This window comes from Oncorhynchus masou, chromosome 27, assembly GCF_036934945.1.
Source record: "Oncorhynchus masou masou isolate Uvic2021 chromosome 27, UVic_Omas_1.1, whole genome shotgun sequence".
Taxonomy (NCBI): Eukaryota; Metazoa; Chordata; class Actinopteri; order Salmoniformes; family Salmonidae; genus Oncorhynchus; species Oncorhynchus masou.
The window spans coordinates 49,151,799-49,167,296 of NC_088238.1; the positions used below are offsets into that span (position 1 = coordinate 49,151,799).

The following is a 15,498-nucleotide window of genomic DNA, read 5'->3' on the forward strand; positions in this document are numbered from 1 at the left end:
TAACAACAATATAACAGCATTTTTGAAATGGTATGTAACAATATAACAATACTACATTGTTGTTACTAGTGCAATAATAGCATAACCACACATATCTACCTAGCTAGACATGTCTACTTTGATAACAAGGTGGCCAAGAAAATTAAACAATGATTTCATTTTAAAATGTGATTAAAGTAACCCTTGGCAATGCACCCCTTCTCTCTTTTACTGCGCCCAGCATTGTATCTTCTCTCTTTCTAGGTGCCTTCACACAAAGCCCTCTTTTCACTTCTCAAACAAGTTCAGGCTAGCTTTGTAATGGGCAATCGCCATGAAAAGCCAGAGTCAGTCAGACAGGAAGAGACCATACAATAATTCAAATATGCAGTACTACAATACCCTTGTATAACACTATTGACATGTAAGGGCCCATAGAAACTAGATAAATATATTTTAGTAGAGTTGGGTTGCCAGACACTGTCCGTTCGTCTGTGTATCCTCATATTTGCTATGTTCAGGTCAATTGAGCAGCTTGGCATTAGAAGAGTGGCTGACAGACAAGCAGCGGAACCTCTCAGTCATCTCAGGAAAGGTCATACCCAGAGGCTGCACAGCTTTAACTTCCATTAGTCTTCATTTCAGGATCGCACCGGGCTTTGACGTCCACTAGAAGAAGGCTGTGTCCAAACATACGGACCACAGTCATTGTAGTAATAGGTTTTCCTTCTTCGTGGAGAGAAAAACAAGGAATACTTTAGGATGACACAATGAAAGTTATTTAGAGGGGCAGTGTATTTTGGGTGGCCTTCAATATTGACTGAAAAGAGACCAAAATAAGGTTAGATAATATACCAAATCCATGAAATAATGTTATATGACTAATGCAAAATGACTAAATTAAAGATATTTCTCCAGATGCAGGATTGATCTCTTTTATATTACACATAAACTATGATAATTGTCACTACAGTCCAATGAATGTCTGTAATGGCTAGCATTGACTGGTAATTTGATTAGTAGATTGTAATCTCCCAATAAAGCGCCCAGGACAAGTCACATGCCAAAGATTTATCAATTAACTCATATGAGCACATTTGTGAAGTAAAATATAACTTCATGCATTTATGAAAATATTATTTAAAAATCGAATTCAGCCAGGGTGCAGGACAGGTAACAAGTGATTAATGAGCAATGTGCAGGTTCACAGATACACATGCCTACATTACCCTCATCTAACCACTATCTTTTCTTTACTCGGCTACATCTTTATTGTAGCCTCCAAATATCATTTGTCCAGCGCTAGCTCACGTCATCGATCGTGATTAAGTACGAGTGAAGAGCTCCGAGTCTCCGCACCAGTTCTTACTTGCTTGACTATTCAATATTTGACAAGAGAATTGACTTTTTTTACATGTAGGCAAATAGAACCAACAGCCCTGAATGGAATTGTTTGCATAGAACGATGCTGAAACCATGTTCCCGAACTTTGCATGGGGCGCGGCAACATTCTCTTATCAAATCGAGGGTATGTAACAATAGTTTGTCTGGCGCTGGCAGTAGTCAAACAGTCCACGTGATAATTTCTTCAAGCGTTTGTAGATAGCTAGGTGCAGTAATTGTATTTAGGAAAGCTAATGCACGTCCCCGAGATGAGATTCTCTGGCCAAGTGCAAGAAGAAGCCTACACGACTGCTGACAACCTATAGGCTACAGCAGGGCCGGCTTTAGCTTTTGGGGGCCCTAAACTAGATTTGTTTGGGGGAGCCTCCCCACCAAGCAGGCGAACATCTATGTTTTAAAGTTAATTTACTGCAATTCTACACATTTGACCATTGGGACTAGAGAAAATAGAGCCGTTTTAAGCATGCTTTCTGCAGTTCTACACATTTTGCCATGGGGCGGAGAGAATTTTGCAATTTCATAACACATTTCATACAATTCTACTCATTTTGCCATGGGCTAGATAATTATTTTTGCAGTTTTAACTAAAGTTTTCTGCCGTTCTACAAATGTAGCCATCGGGCAGGGAGAGAAAATGTATTAATTTTAAAGTTAATTTCCTGCAATTCTATCGATTAAGTCATGGGGTGGAGAGACATTTTTGCACGTTTAAAGCTAATTTCCTGCAATTCTACACATTTTGCATGACTTATGCCGTGTTAATGATATCTGCGTGAGAGTGCCTAACAAAATCAATGGGGTGTCAGGGCCCCTTGACACGTGCCCGGTCGGTACATTTTTTTTAGCTGGCACTGTCAGTGACTGAGAAAACAAGAGAAACGTGCGCCTTGTGTACCAGTCAAAAGTTTGGACACACCTACTCATTCAAGGCTTTTTCTTAATTTTTACAATTTTATACATGATAATAATAGTGAAGACATCAAAACTATGAAATAGCACATATGGAATCATGTAGTAACCACAAAAGTGTTAAACAAATCAAAATAGATATTAGTAGCAACCCTTTGCCTTGATGACAGATTTGCACACTTGTGGCATTCTCTCAACCAGCTTCATGAGGTAGTCACCTGGAATGCATTTAAACTAACAGCTGTGCCTTGTTAAAGGTTAATTTGTGGAATTTCTTTCTTAATGCATTTGAGCCAATTAGTTGTGTTGTGACAAGATCAAATCAAATTTTATTTGTCACATACACATGGTTAGCAGATGTTAATGCGAGTGTAGCGAAATGCTTGTGCTTCTAGTTCCGACAATGCAGTAATAACCAACAAGTAATCTAACTAACAATTCCTAAACTACTGTCTTATACACAGTGTAAGGGGATAAAGAATATGTACATAAGGATATATGAATGAGTGATGGTACAGAGCAGCATAGGCAAGATACAGTAGATGGTATCGAGTACAGTATATACATATGAGATGAGTATGTAAACAAAGTGGCATAGTTAAAGTGGCTAGTGATACATGTATTACATAAGGATGCAGTCGATGATATAGAGTACAGTATATACGTATGCAATTGAGACTAATAATGTAGGGTAAGTAACATTATATAAGGTAGCATTGTTTAAAGTGGCTAGTGATATATTTACATCATTTCCCATCAATTCCCATTATTAAAGTAGCTGGAGTTGAGTCAGTGTCAGTGTGTTGGCAGCAGCCACTCAATGTTAGTGGTGACTGTTTAACAGTCTGATGGCCTTGAGATAGAAGCTGTTTTTCAGTCTCTCGGTCCCAGCTTTGATGCACCTGTACTGACCTCGCCTTCTGGATGATAGCGGGGTGAACAGGCAGTGGCTCGGGTGGTTGATGTCCTTGATGATCTTTATGGCCTTCCTGTAACACCGGGTGGTGTAGGTGTCCTGGAGGGCAGGTAGTTTGCCCCCGGTGATGCGTTGTGCAGACCTCACTACCCTCTGGAGAGCCTTACGATTGAGGGCGGAGCAGTTGCCGTACCAGGCGGTGATACAGCCCGCCAGGATGCTCTCGATTGTGCATCTGTAGAAGTTTGTGAGTGCTTTTGGTGACAAGCCGAATTTCTTCAGCCTCCTGAGGTTGAAGAGGCGCTGCTGCGCCTTCTTCACGATGCTGTCTGTGTGAGTGGACCAATTCAGTTTGTCTGTGATGTGTATGCCGAAGAACTTAAAACTTGCTACTCTCTCCACTACTGTTCCATCGATGTGGATAGGGGGGTGTTCCCTCTGCTGTTTCCTGAAGTCCACAATCATCTCCTTAGTTTTGTTGACGTTGAGTGCGAGGTTATTTTCCTGACACCACACTCCGAGGGCCCTCACCTCCTCCCTGTAGGCCGTCTCGTCGTTGTTGGTGATCAAGCCTACCACTGTTGTGTCGTCCGCAAACTTGATGATTGAGTTGGAGGCGTGCGTGGCCATGCAGTCGTGGGTGAACAGGGAGTACAGGAGAGGGCACAGAACGCACCCTTGTGGGGCCCCAGTGTTGAGGATCAGCGGGGAGGAGATGTTGTTACCTACCCTCACCACCTGGGGGCGGCCCGTCAGGAAGTCCAGTACCCAGTTGCACAGGGCGGGGTCGAGACCCAGGGTCTCGAGCTTGATGACGAGCTTGGAGGGTACTATGGTGTTGAATGCCGAGCTGTAGTCGATGAACAGCATTCTCACATAGGTATTCCTCTTGTCCAGATGGGTTAGGGCAGTGTGCAGTGTGGTTGAGATTGCATCGTCTGTGGACCTATTTGAGCGGTAAGCAAATTGGAGTGGGTCTAGGGTGTCAGGTAGGGTGGAGGTGATATGGTCCTTGACTAGTCTCTCAAAGCACTTCATGATGACGGAAGTGAGTGCTATGGGGGCGGTAGTCGTTTAGCTCAGTTACCTTAGCTTTCTTGGGAACAGGAACAATGGTGGCCCTCTTGAAGCATGTGGGAACAGCAGACTGGTATAGGGATTGATTGAATATGTCCGTAAACACACCAGCCAGCTGGTCTGCGCATGCTCTGAGGGCGCGGCTGGGGATGCCGTCTGGGCCTGCAGCCTTGCGAGGGTTAACACGTTTAAATGTTTTACTCACCTCGGCTGCAGTGAAGGAGAGACCGCATTTTTCTGTTGTAGGCAGTGTCAGTGGCACTGTATTGTCCTCAAAGCGGGCAAAAAAGTTATTTAGTCTGCCTGGGAGCAAGACATCCTGGTCCGTGACTGGGCTGGATTTCTTCCTGTAGTCCGTGATTGACTGTAGACCCTGCCACATGCCTCTTGTGTCTGAGCCGTTGAATTGGGATTCTACTTTGTCTCTGTACTGACGCTTAGCTTGTTTGATAGCCTTACGGAGGGAATAGCTGCATTGTTTGTATTCAGTCATGTTACCAGACACCTTGCCCTGATTGAAAGCAGTGGTTCGCGCTTTCAGTTTCACGCAAATGCTGCCATCAATCCAAGGTTTCTGGTTAGGGAATGTTTTAATCGTTGCTATGGGAACGACATCTTCAACGCAAGTTCTAATGAACTCGCACACCGAATCAGCGTATTCGTCAATGTTGTTATTTGACGCAATACGAAACATGTCCCAGTCCACGTGGTGGAAGCAGTCTTGGAGTGTGGAGTCAGCTTGGTCGGACCAGCGTTGGACAGACCTCAGCGTGGGAGCTTCTTTTTTAAACTTTTGTCTGTAGGCAGGTATCAGCAAAATGGAGTCGTGGTCAGCTTTTCCGAAAGGGGGGCGGGGCAGGGCCTTATATGCGTCGCGGAAGTTAGAGTAACAGTGATCCAAGGTTTTTCCGCCCCTGGTTGCGCAATCGATATGCTGATAAAAATAGAGGTGGTAAACAGAAGATAGCCCCATTTGGTAAAAGACCAACAACAGCTCAAATAAGAAAAGAGAAACGACAGTCTGTCATTACTTTAAGATGTGAAGGTCAGTCAATCTGGAACATTTCAAGGACTTTGAAAGTTACTTCAAGTGCAGCTATGATTAAACTGGCTCTCATGAGGACCACAACAGGGAAGGAAGACCCAGAGTTTCCTCTGCTACAGAGGATAAGTTCATTAGAGTTACCAGCCTCAGAAATTGCAGCCCAAATAAATGCTTCACAGAGTTCAAGTAACAAACACATTAGGTGCGCATAGAAAGGAGTCATGAGTGCATTCAGGTGTGTGTGCTGTGGCTAATTTTCTCCACAATAAACAAACAGGCTCATTCTGTTCAGAACATCCCAAGGTATTTTATATATTTTTATTTTATTTATTTAACTTGGCAAGTCAGTTAAGAATACATTCTTATTTACAATGACGGCCTACCCCGGCCAAAACCTAACCCAGACGACACTGGGCCAATTGTGCGCCGCACTATGGGACTCCCAATCACAACCAGTTGAGTTACAGCTTGGACTCGAACAAGGTCTGTAGTGACGTCTCTAGGACTAAGATGCAGTGCTTTAGACCGCTGCACCACTCGGGACATGTCATCTTGTAACTGTACATCAAACATAGTGATTGTAAACGTTGACACTGTATATTACATGAATTATGATTTGGAGTGCACATTTGGACTCACAGGTGTTTGGCTTGCTTGTATGACATCAACGTTGTAGACCTATTTATTACAATCCTCAACGAGTCATCTTCATTTACAGCATTTCCCTAACTCGGACAACAAAACATATGCAAAACTTGGCCAATTACCGGGATGGATGAGGGCAACTTCTTGTCACGCACTGTGCTCAAGTTCAGAACCGCTGTCAGTCATACAGCAATGTAAAACGCAGAGCTGCAAGGGTCCTGTGTGTAGCTGGTGTAGAGAGTCAGGCGCAGGACAGCAATTGTAAGTAATCAACATACTTTTACTCAAAATGACAAATGTACAAAGTAACATCACGAGCACACAATGACGGACCAAAAATACAATAAACAATCACTCACAAATACAACATGGGGAACAGAGGGTTAAATAATAAACAAGTAAATGATTGAGTGAAGCCAGGTGTAATAAGATAAAGACAGAACAAATGGAAAATGAAAAGTGGATCGGTGGTGGCTAGAAAGCCGGTGACGTCGACCGCCGAACGCCTCCCAAACAAGGAGCGGGACCGACTTCGGAAGTCGTAACAAGAGCCAGAGCTCTGATATCAGCACTGATGACACAGCTGCTTCTGAACGCTACCACGCCTTTTCCTTAGGCTGGTTCGCCTGGCCCGTGTTTGTGACCGGGGACTACCAAGAAGTGATAAGGTCTAGTTTTGAGGTCAAATGCAAAGGACTGGGATACACGAAGGATCCAGACTGTCCAGGTTCTCCAAGGACGAGCCTATTATTTTTGTTATTTCTGACATCTTTGCGTTGAACTACGAGACGTCTTCGAGGGTGGAGCCTATGAAGTTTTGGGATTGAATAGTGACCAAGAGGCAGAGGGGGTGTTGGACCCATCCTGGCATGATGACTCCTTGCTGTCCCCAGTCCACCTGGCCGTGCTGCTGCTCCAGTTTCAACTGTTCTGCCCTGCGGCTATGGAATCCTGACCTGTTCACCGGATGTACTACCTGTCCCAGACCTGCTGTTTTCAACTCCCTGGAGACAGCAGGTGTGGTAGAGATAATCTTAATGATCGGCTATGAAAAGCCAACTGACATTTACTCCTGAGGTGCTGACTTGCTGCACCCTCGACAACTACTGTGATTATTATTATTTGACCATGCTGGTCATTTATGAACATTTGAACATCTTGGCCATGCTCTGTTATAATCTCCAGCCGGCACAACCAGAAGAGGACTGGCCACACCTCACCGCCTGGTTCCTCTCTAGGTTTCTTCCTAGGTTTTGGCCTTTCTAGGGAGTTTTTCCTAGCCACCATGCTTCTACACCTGCATTGCTTGCTGTTTGGGGTTTTAGGCTGGGTTTCTGTACAGCACTTTGAGATATCAGCTGATGTACGAAGGGCTATATAAATACATTTGATTTGATTTGATTTGTGGGGTGTCATGGCTGGCTGTGGTTCCTGACGACCTTAACTTAAGAAACTGCTGAAGTACATTAGGAGTAAAGAGGACAATGGCCCTGTTCCAGTACTTTGAAAATACTTTTCAAAATGTCCACTTCACAGCTTCCACAAATCCACTTCAGCTACATTTTAAAAGCAGTCAATTCAAAATATAAATTGAAGTTTGATAATCGATTATTTCCTGTGTTTTCCATGAGAGTTATTAAATTCATGACTTGAATCACCTGCCTTGAGCCAATCAAATTGAGCCAAACCTTGAGTGAGGAGAAAGCAATTAACATTAATAGCTTGCTATTGCTTATTTTTTTGCACAGTAAACAGATTGAACAACCATTACAGTTGTCACATCGAATTGTGTCACATTGATTGCTTCAGGTGAACACTATTTGAGAATGAGCCATTTCCTTTTGTTGCTGGTTGTCACTTTCCATTAGCATGAGTGGAGTCCAGTAACAGTGCAACGGACACACACACACACACACACGGTGTTGTTTGACTGTCATTTGTGAACTCAGGCGTTGTTGGACAATGATAGCTACCACTTTTCAAAGGACACATTCAATAACCCTGCGGTCTACATCACAGAAAATGGCTTCTCCCAGGTGGGGCCAGTGGACATGGAAGACATCCAGCACTGTGGGTTTTACCAGGACATCATTCAGGTAAGTAGCCAGAGGTAATGACCACAGCAGGCCACAATAGAGGTACTGCATATTATGGAGAATCTATCATTTTAGGATGTTACTTTCTTCTGAAAGTCAATTTGACCAGTCGCTTCTTGTACTATTTTAACCTCTGACAGGTTGCTTTGCACATCAAATCCTAGTGTATATATGCAAGATCCAGAAACTATGGAGGCTGAGTCACCTGATTCCAATTTGATGATCCTGTTCCGTTGTCTTAGGTATGTAGGCTATTTCACTTCAACAGAGAAAGGTTGAGAGAGAGAGAGAGAGACTATCACAATACAACGGGATCTTGTTCTTTTGTAACGTGCAAAGAAAGTATTTTCAGATTAGCCCTTAATGTGCATTGTCACATATTTCATAAGTATAGCGCCGTCTGTTATTAACTTGCTGTTTGTCCCTTTGTTCTAGATCTCAGAGAGGATGGTGTTGACGTGCTAGTTTAATTCACCTGGTCCTTCCTGGATAATTTTGAATGGGCCGACGGTTTTGCTTTGGCCTGTTCCACATGGACTTGTCTGGACCAGAGTGACCGTGGACCACGTACCACTCTGGAAGAGGGTACTCCGGGATCATCTCCAAGTACAGATCTCAGACCAGGACAAATAACTAAACAGCCAATGGGCACAGAGAAAATCATCCAAATCAGTCAATAAAATCCATTTTTTGCTCAATGTTCTGTTCTGATCAACTACAACCAAGCTTGGCCCATTTTGATTTGCCATTTTGATTTGAAGCCCATCTGAAACACATTATAGTTGTGAAGTCTTTAAGACATTCCTTCTCACCACTTTTCTCTGTCAACCCTGAAAATGTTTTGTAAAAGAGTGCAAAGCTCATTCGGCTCCCTTCACAAGAAAGTGATTTTGTCTGATTTCTTCCCTGACTTTGGCATAGAACTGCAAGGACCCGGCCAAAGAGTGTTACGTTTATTCAAGTGAATGCAAATTTGTATTATATCCTGCCCAATTCCCAGTCAATCTGTACAAAGGGTTTTTGGAGGGTAGAGGAGGATGGTGAATTCCCTACACAGAGTGTGGAGCCAGCTATAAGCCATCCAGGCCTAGCTGTTGTTGCCAATGCAGGGTTGGTTGGGGGCACAAGTCTACAGAGGAGTGTGTGTGTGTGTGTTTCTGTGTCTGTGTGCCTGCGTGCGCATGCTCGTATGTGTGTGTCGGCATCTTTGTGTGTGTGTCTGTGTCTTTGTATGTGTGTTTGAATGTGTGTGTGTAATCTTTTATCTCAACCCGCAAGGCCCCTATATGGCTCAGATTAGTTTTTTTGAGATCCTATACAGCCCTCATGGTGAAAAAAATACACAATGCCACTCATTGTGCCCGGTGGAGGGTTAGAGTTGAGTGAGCGCTTGATGTAACACTAAGAGTAAATCCTACTGGGCCTGGGTAGGGAGTGGCGCCAGACAGGAGCCCATACCCAGGTATGAATGATCACATAGTCTAATGCAGATTTGTATTTACAAACAGTGAATCAGAGATTATGCGCAGGGGTTACTGGGAAGTCAGTACATTATGAGGGAAGAGATTTCCGCACATTCAAATGTGCAGGACGAGGACAAAGATTTGAATGGAAAAACATTTACCAACCAAATGTAAGCAAATTTTGCACTTCTGCTCAAGGTTTGTTCACTGTGCTATACAGTGGCAGGGGAAAGTCTGTGTACATAGCGTACTGTCAATATACAAGGGAAACGGTCCTCAGCTTCAATGGTAAAAGGCATCATCAGATTTGTTCTTATCGTAAAATATAAAGGATCCACCCATAGGGGGCTGAGGTAAAGGATCCGCCCATAGAGGGCTGAGGTAAAGGATCCACCCATAGGGGGCTGAGGTAAAGGGTCCACCCATAGGAGGCTGAGGTAAAGGATACACCCATAGGAGGCTGAGGTAAAGGATCCACCCATAGGGGACTGAGGTAAAGCATCCGCCCATAGGGGGCTGAGGTAAAGGATCCACCCATAGGGGACTGAGGTAAAGCATCCACCCATAGGAGGCTGAGGTAAAGGATCCACCCATAGGAGGCTGAGGTAAAGCATCCGCCCATAGGGGGCTGAGGTAAAGGATCCACCCATAGGGGACTGAGGTAAAGCATCCACCCATAGGAGGCTGAGGTAAAGGATCCGCCCATAGAGGGCTGAGGTAAAGGATCCGCCCATAGGGGGCTGAGGTAAAGGATCCACCCATAGGAGGCTGAGGTAAAGGATCCACCCATAGGGGGCTGAGGTAAAGGATCCACCCATAGGAGGCTGAGGTAAAGGATCCGCCCATAGGGGGCTGAGGTAAAGGATCCACCCATAGGAGGCTGAGGTAAAGGATCCACCCATAGGAGGCTGAGGTAAAGGATCCGCCCATAGGGGGCTGAGGTAAAGGATCCGCCCATAGGGGGCTGAGGTAAAGGATCCACCCATAGGAGGCTGAGGTAAAGGATCCACCCATAGGAGGCTGAGGTAAAGGATCCACCCATAGGGGACTGAGGTAAAGCATCCGCCCATAGGGGGCTGAGGTAAAGGATCCACCCATAGGAGGCTGAGGTAAAGGATCCACCCATAGGGGGCTGAGGTAAAGGATCCACCCATAGGAGGCTGAGGTAAAGGATCCACCCATAGGAGGCTGAGGTAAAGGATCCACCCATAGGAGGCTGAGGTAAAGGATCCACCCATAGGGGGCTGAGGTAAAGGATCCACCCATAGGGGGCTGAGGTAAAGCATCCGCCCATAGGGGGCTGAGGTAAAGGATCCGCCCATAGGGGGCTGAGGTAAAGGATCCGCCCATAGGGGGCTGAGGTAAAGGATCCACCCATAGGGGGCTGAGGTAAAGGATCCACCCATAGGGAGCTGAGGTAAAGACTCAGAGACAGGACTACAGTGTTGTGGTCTATATACTCAGAGACAGGACTACAGTGCTGTGGTCTATAGACTTAGAGACAGGACTGCAATGCTGTGGTCTATAGACTCAGAGACGGGACTACAGTGCTGTGGTCTATAGACTTAGAGACAGGACTGCAGTGCTGTGGTCTATAGACTCAGAGACAGGACTACAGTGCTGTGGTCTATAGACTCAGAGACAGGACTACAGTGCTGTGGTCTATAGACTCAGAGACAGGACTACAGTGCTGTGGTCTATAGACTCAGAGACGGGACTACAGTGTTGTGGTCTATAGACTTAGAGACAGGACTGCAGTGCTACAGCATAAAGACTCAGGGACAGGACTACTGAATGGTCGCCTCCGACACAGTTAAAAGGGACAGATGCTATGGCTGCATCTCAATGGAGAATGACTGTTCTGAAAGGAACTTGACAGTACAAAAGGTACCCAAAACAGTCCTAGGTCTATTGGTGGGTTTGCTCCTTGCAGTCCTTTCAGATGATGCAAGGAAAGATAGTCACTAAGAGACTTGAGATGTGACATGTATCGTCAGTCTCCCTCTGTAATGCCAAAAAATGACAGTCAACCTGGGGTTTATTCATTATGTCTTGCAATGGAAACGGTTTACCATTTAAGAACCAAATGGAACAAAACAGGGCGGGAGCCAATAGAAACTCTCGTTTTCGTTGCTAAACTTTTCCCGTTCGCAGTAAACGGTTTCTGTGGCAAAACGTTTTTCAACAGAATCGGCGTCATCTATACACCCCTGCTCTTAGTCTCAGATGGTTCTGTTGACATACTGTACGCTCCTAACAATGTCTTTACTCATTCATCTGTAGCATATGCTCCTTTACCATATCTGTGTGATTTGAATGTTGCTTTGTCCGTTTTTCTCTCTCCAGACGTTTTCTGTGCTAAAAGTAAGGAATGTAAATATTTACTTCATACCCTTGTGGTCCTGACTGGAACATCCTTTGTGTGTCCTTCTGAACCCGTTTCATACAAATATTCCTCTGTGAACAATAGTGTGTACTGTACGTCAAGCCTGACCTGTAGCTTTGGTTGGGCCCCTGTTTTGCCATCTCATCTTTCCATTCGATTGAATTCAAAGCCATCAATGCCATTCAATAAAAGGTATTAAACACATCCAAATAGATTGACTGTATTATGAGCCTGTCAGTGTGGATAAAACTCATTTCAACAGCCATGCTGAACAACAGATGTCATCCTGCCACCAGAAAACCAGGGTGGCATTTGTGTACGTGCTCCAGCTGCCCCAGCAGCTGTACAAACTCCCAACTGTGAGAAACTACCCAGAGAACAAGGTGAAAATCCTCTCTCAAGTCATGTGTTGACTCTATGTACATAGTGTGGTTAATTCTGGCTTCATTTAATGTATGGACTGTGTACAATGGACTGTAGAACCTGCATAGCTGAGGCTGGTCTTTCTATGGGCAAGCCATTGCAAAACACCACTGAATGGCACATCATGCACCTAAATATTTTGACGGGAAACTTAGGGGGGGACAACTTTTATCTGATAAATTAATGAAATTGCTCACTTAAGTTTGAGTGGGCATTGACAATAGAACAGCCTCGGTTGTATGGTGTTAGTATCGTAAGAAGGTGGTATAAAATTGAATGTTTTCTTAACCCTGAAATTATACAAATTAAATTCTATTTACTTGTTATTTTCAACTACATACGTGGATTTATTTGTTGTTTTGTTTTTAAAGCATTAAAAATTTCACTCTACTTGGATACAAGTGAACGTTGGAGGATATCTTTGTTGTCTTACACTGCCACTATGTGGAACCAAATAGAACTACAGCTTTGTTGCGAAATTAAGTGATCATGAACACAATGTGACATCACACAATAAGGTGTTTTGAACCCATAAAAATGATCACCAACCATCTCTCCATAACTCCCTAAACCATATCTGCCGTTATGATATATTTAGCATACAAATAAGATGAATATAAAATATAAATATTTATGCCCCAGTATGAAGGGAAGCATAATTTGTATTATGTATTATGCGACTTTGTTGTTTGCATTAATAAGCATATTGTGGCATGACGTATCGTCGGCTATGCAGATTGTTCTCAACAGATGTGAAAAATGCCTCCGTGGCCCTCCTCTAAGTCAAGCAGAATGATATTCTCTTTTGTCTTGTGATGAATAACAACCTATTGTGCGGCCATCAATAAAGTATTTGAAACCAGCAGTGAATATTTCTATGTTTTTTTTTAAATATATGTAAGATTTAACAATATTTTACACCACTTCTCTAACCTGACTTGAAAACATTTGGCCCAGAAAATAAATGCTTTAAAGTTCATTCAAGTTTGCCTCTTATTTTACAGTGAATAACAACATTAAAGGCCCAGTGAAGTCAGAAACGCGATTTCCTGTGTTTTATATATTTCCACACTATGAGGTTGGAATAATACTGTGAAATTGTAAAAAAAATATATATAATAATGCCCTTTCAGTGTAAGAGATGCTGAAAAGACCAGTTGAAATTTCAGCCTGTTTTGGTGAGATGGAGTTTCCGCCTGCCTGGTGACATTATCAGATGGTAAATTTGTTAATAGACAAGAGAGTTCCAAACCTCTGCCAATAACAGCTAGTTATCAGTTTTCCCCTCCCCACTCAGACCACTCCCATATGAGTCCAAGCAAAATTCTTTCTTGAGAAATTGCTCTTTGCTAAGAAGCAATTTTTGTTTCTTTTTGACCATTTCAATTGAAAACAATAAGAGTAAAGTACTTCATTGTTACCCAGAAATGATTTGATATTGAGATAAAAATGGCTGCATTGGACCTTTAAGAGCAGAATATAAGTATGGTAAAGGGGTACTTCACTACTTAAAAAACAAGCATTATTATTCTCTTCAGCACCATACCAAAATCCCCATATATGAAAACAGCATTGTTCTACTTTCTCCAGTCAAAAGGATAAGATGAAAAGGTTATAAGAAAATGACCCCCTATGATGTCACCGAGGGTAGCGATAAAGTGTGGAAAATAGTAAATGAACACACTAATAATCATTTTGTGACAAATCAATAATACAATTCAGTTAGGATCATACAAAACTGTGCAACCTATAGTCCTACCAACTCCCAAAATGCATTTTGCACACATTCAATTTGGTAAACACAATAATAAAGTGGTTGTTTTCAGTATCAAATTGAAGGTTAAACAAAATATGTTGTTATTTCCCTATGATTTATGCTTGTCAAAGTACGTCATTTTTGCTAGAAATTCCAGATTGGACTGGATGAGTAATTTCCCAGCCAGTGTCTCTCATTACTGATTGATTCATCTTTCCATGTGACTAGCTAGGGAGCAGTATGGATGAGATAACTGCTCCGGAATTGATTGCATGAAATATAAGGAGAAGTTAGTACTGCGCCTAACGAGCAGCAAGATTGGCCTTTTGTGATAGTCTGGATGGGATAGTATGTGCCTTTTGCAGGTTTGAATGCTGAAACATTAATTAACATTTAAATAATTCACTGTTACAGACTATTTTATTAAGCCCCACGAATATTCAACTTTAATTCATTACAGATGGAATTTATTCTGATTAGGCTGTGATGTAGAAAGTCGCTCAGGAAGCCGTTGCCAAACGTGCTTTCCAATTAAGCCGCAAATATATCATGTATATAGATAGATATAGATTGATTCTGAATTAGGACGTTTAATTGTAACATTCAATCACAGTCGCCAATGGAGATTTGTGCCGATGAACATTCTCACAAATTAGCAAGGGAGGCACATTTGTATTTGGCCAAACTTAACTTGTTATATTTTGACAGGCCCTATAAAATATTCAACGGCCAGAGAACTCATTTACCTAATATAAATATCTGAATAATTTAGCTGCTAATTAACTAGTATCTCCATAATAAATTATGTAAAAATGTCTGAGTTTGATGTCTTGACATATTCAGGTACAGAGGCGCTGACTTCTAGAAAATAATTACCTTTTCTATTTACTGATTGCCCTCATATGCATATTCCCGGGAGAAATGGTGTAATGAAATAGTTTCTTTAATGTCAAGATAAAGAGATGTACCCCTTGTGTACTGAACTGATAGCGTCCATGTATCTCCCCATTTCTTCCTCTCTCACATCCCTGGTCTTCTTATCTCAGTCTCTCTCTCAGCCAATCAGAAAGTGACAGAGGAGAAGTTTCTCTTTCACCCTCTCTCCCTCTCTCTCATATGTATATGTATGCCTCTGTCTATCTTCCCTGTCTCGCTTTCTCTTTCACCCTCTCTCTCCCCCCTCTCGACAGAGCTCATCTCTTTCCCTCATTCTAATCGTATCGCTCAGTCTCCGTTGACAAGAGAGGAGAAGAAAGAAACAGCCCAAACTTTATAAATCCCATTGACCTATTTCACCAGACTTTTAGCTGGGAATGTATAATCATGCCAAACACTGAAGAAGAAATTTAGAAGTAATGTGTTATTTTTCCCCACTTCTCCTCATCACAACCTCAATATC

General features: G+C 42.9%; 1 pseudogene; it reads left to right on the forward strand.

Moving 5' to 3' along the window:
• The first annotated feature begins 6,101 nt into the window (after positions 1-6,101).
• LOC135515516 (cytosolic beta-glucosidase-like) lies at positions 6,102-8,799 on the forward strand (annotated as a pseudogene).
• The last annotated feature ends 6,699 nt before the right edge of the window (positions 8,800-15,498 follow it).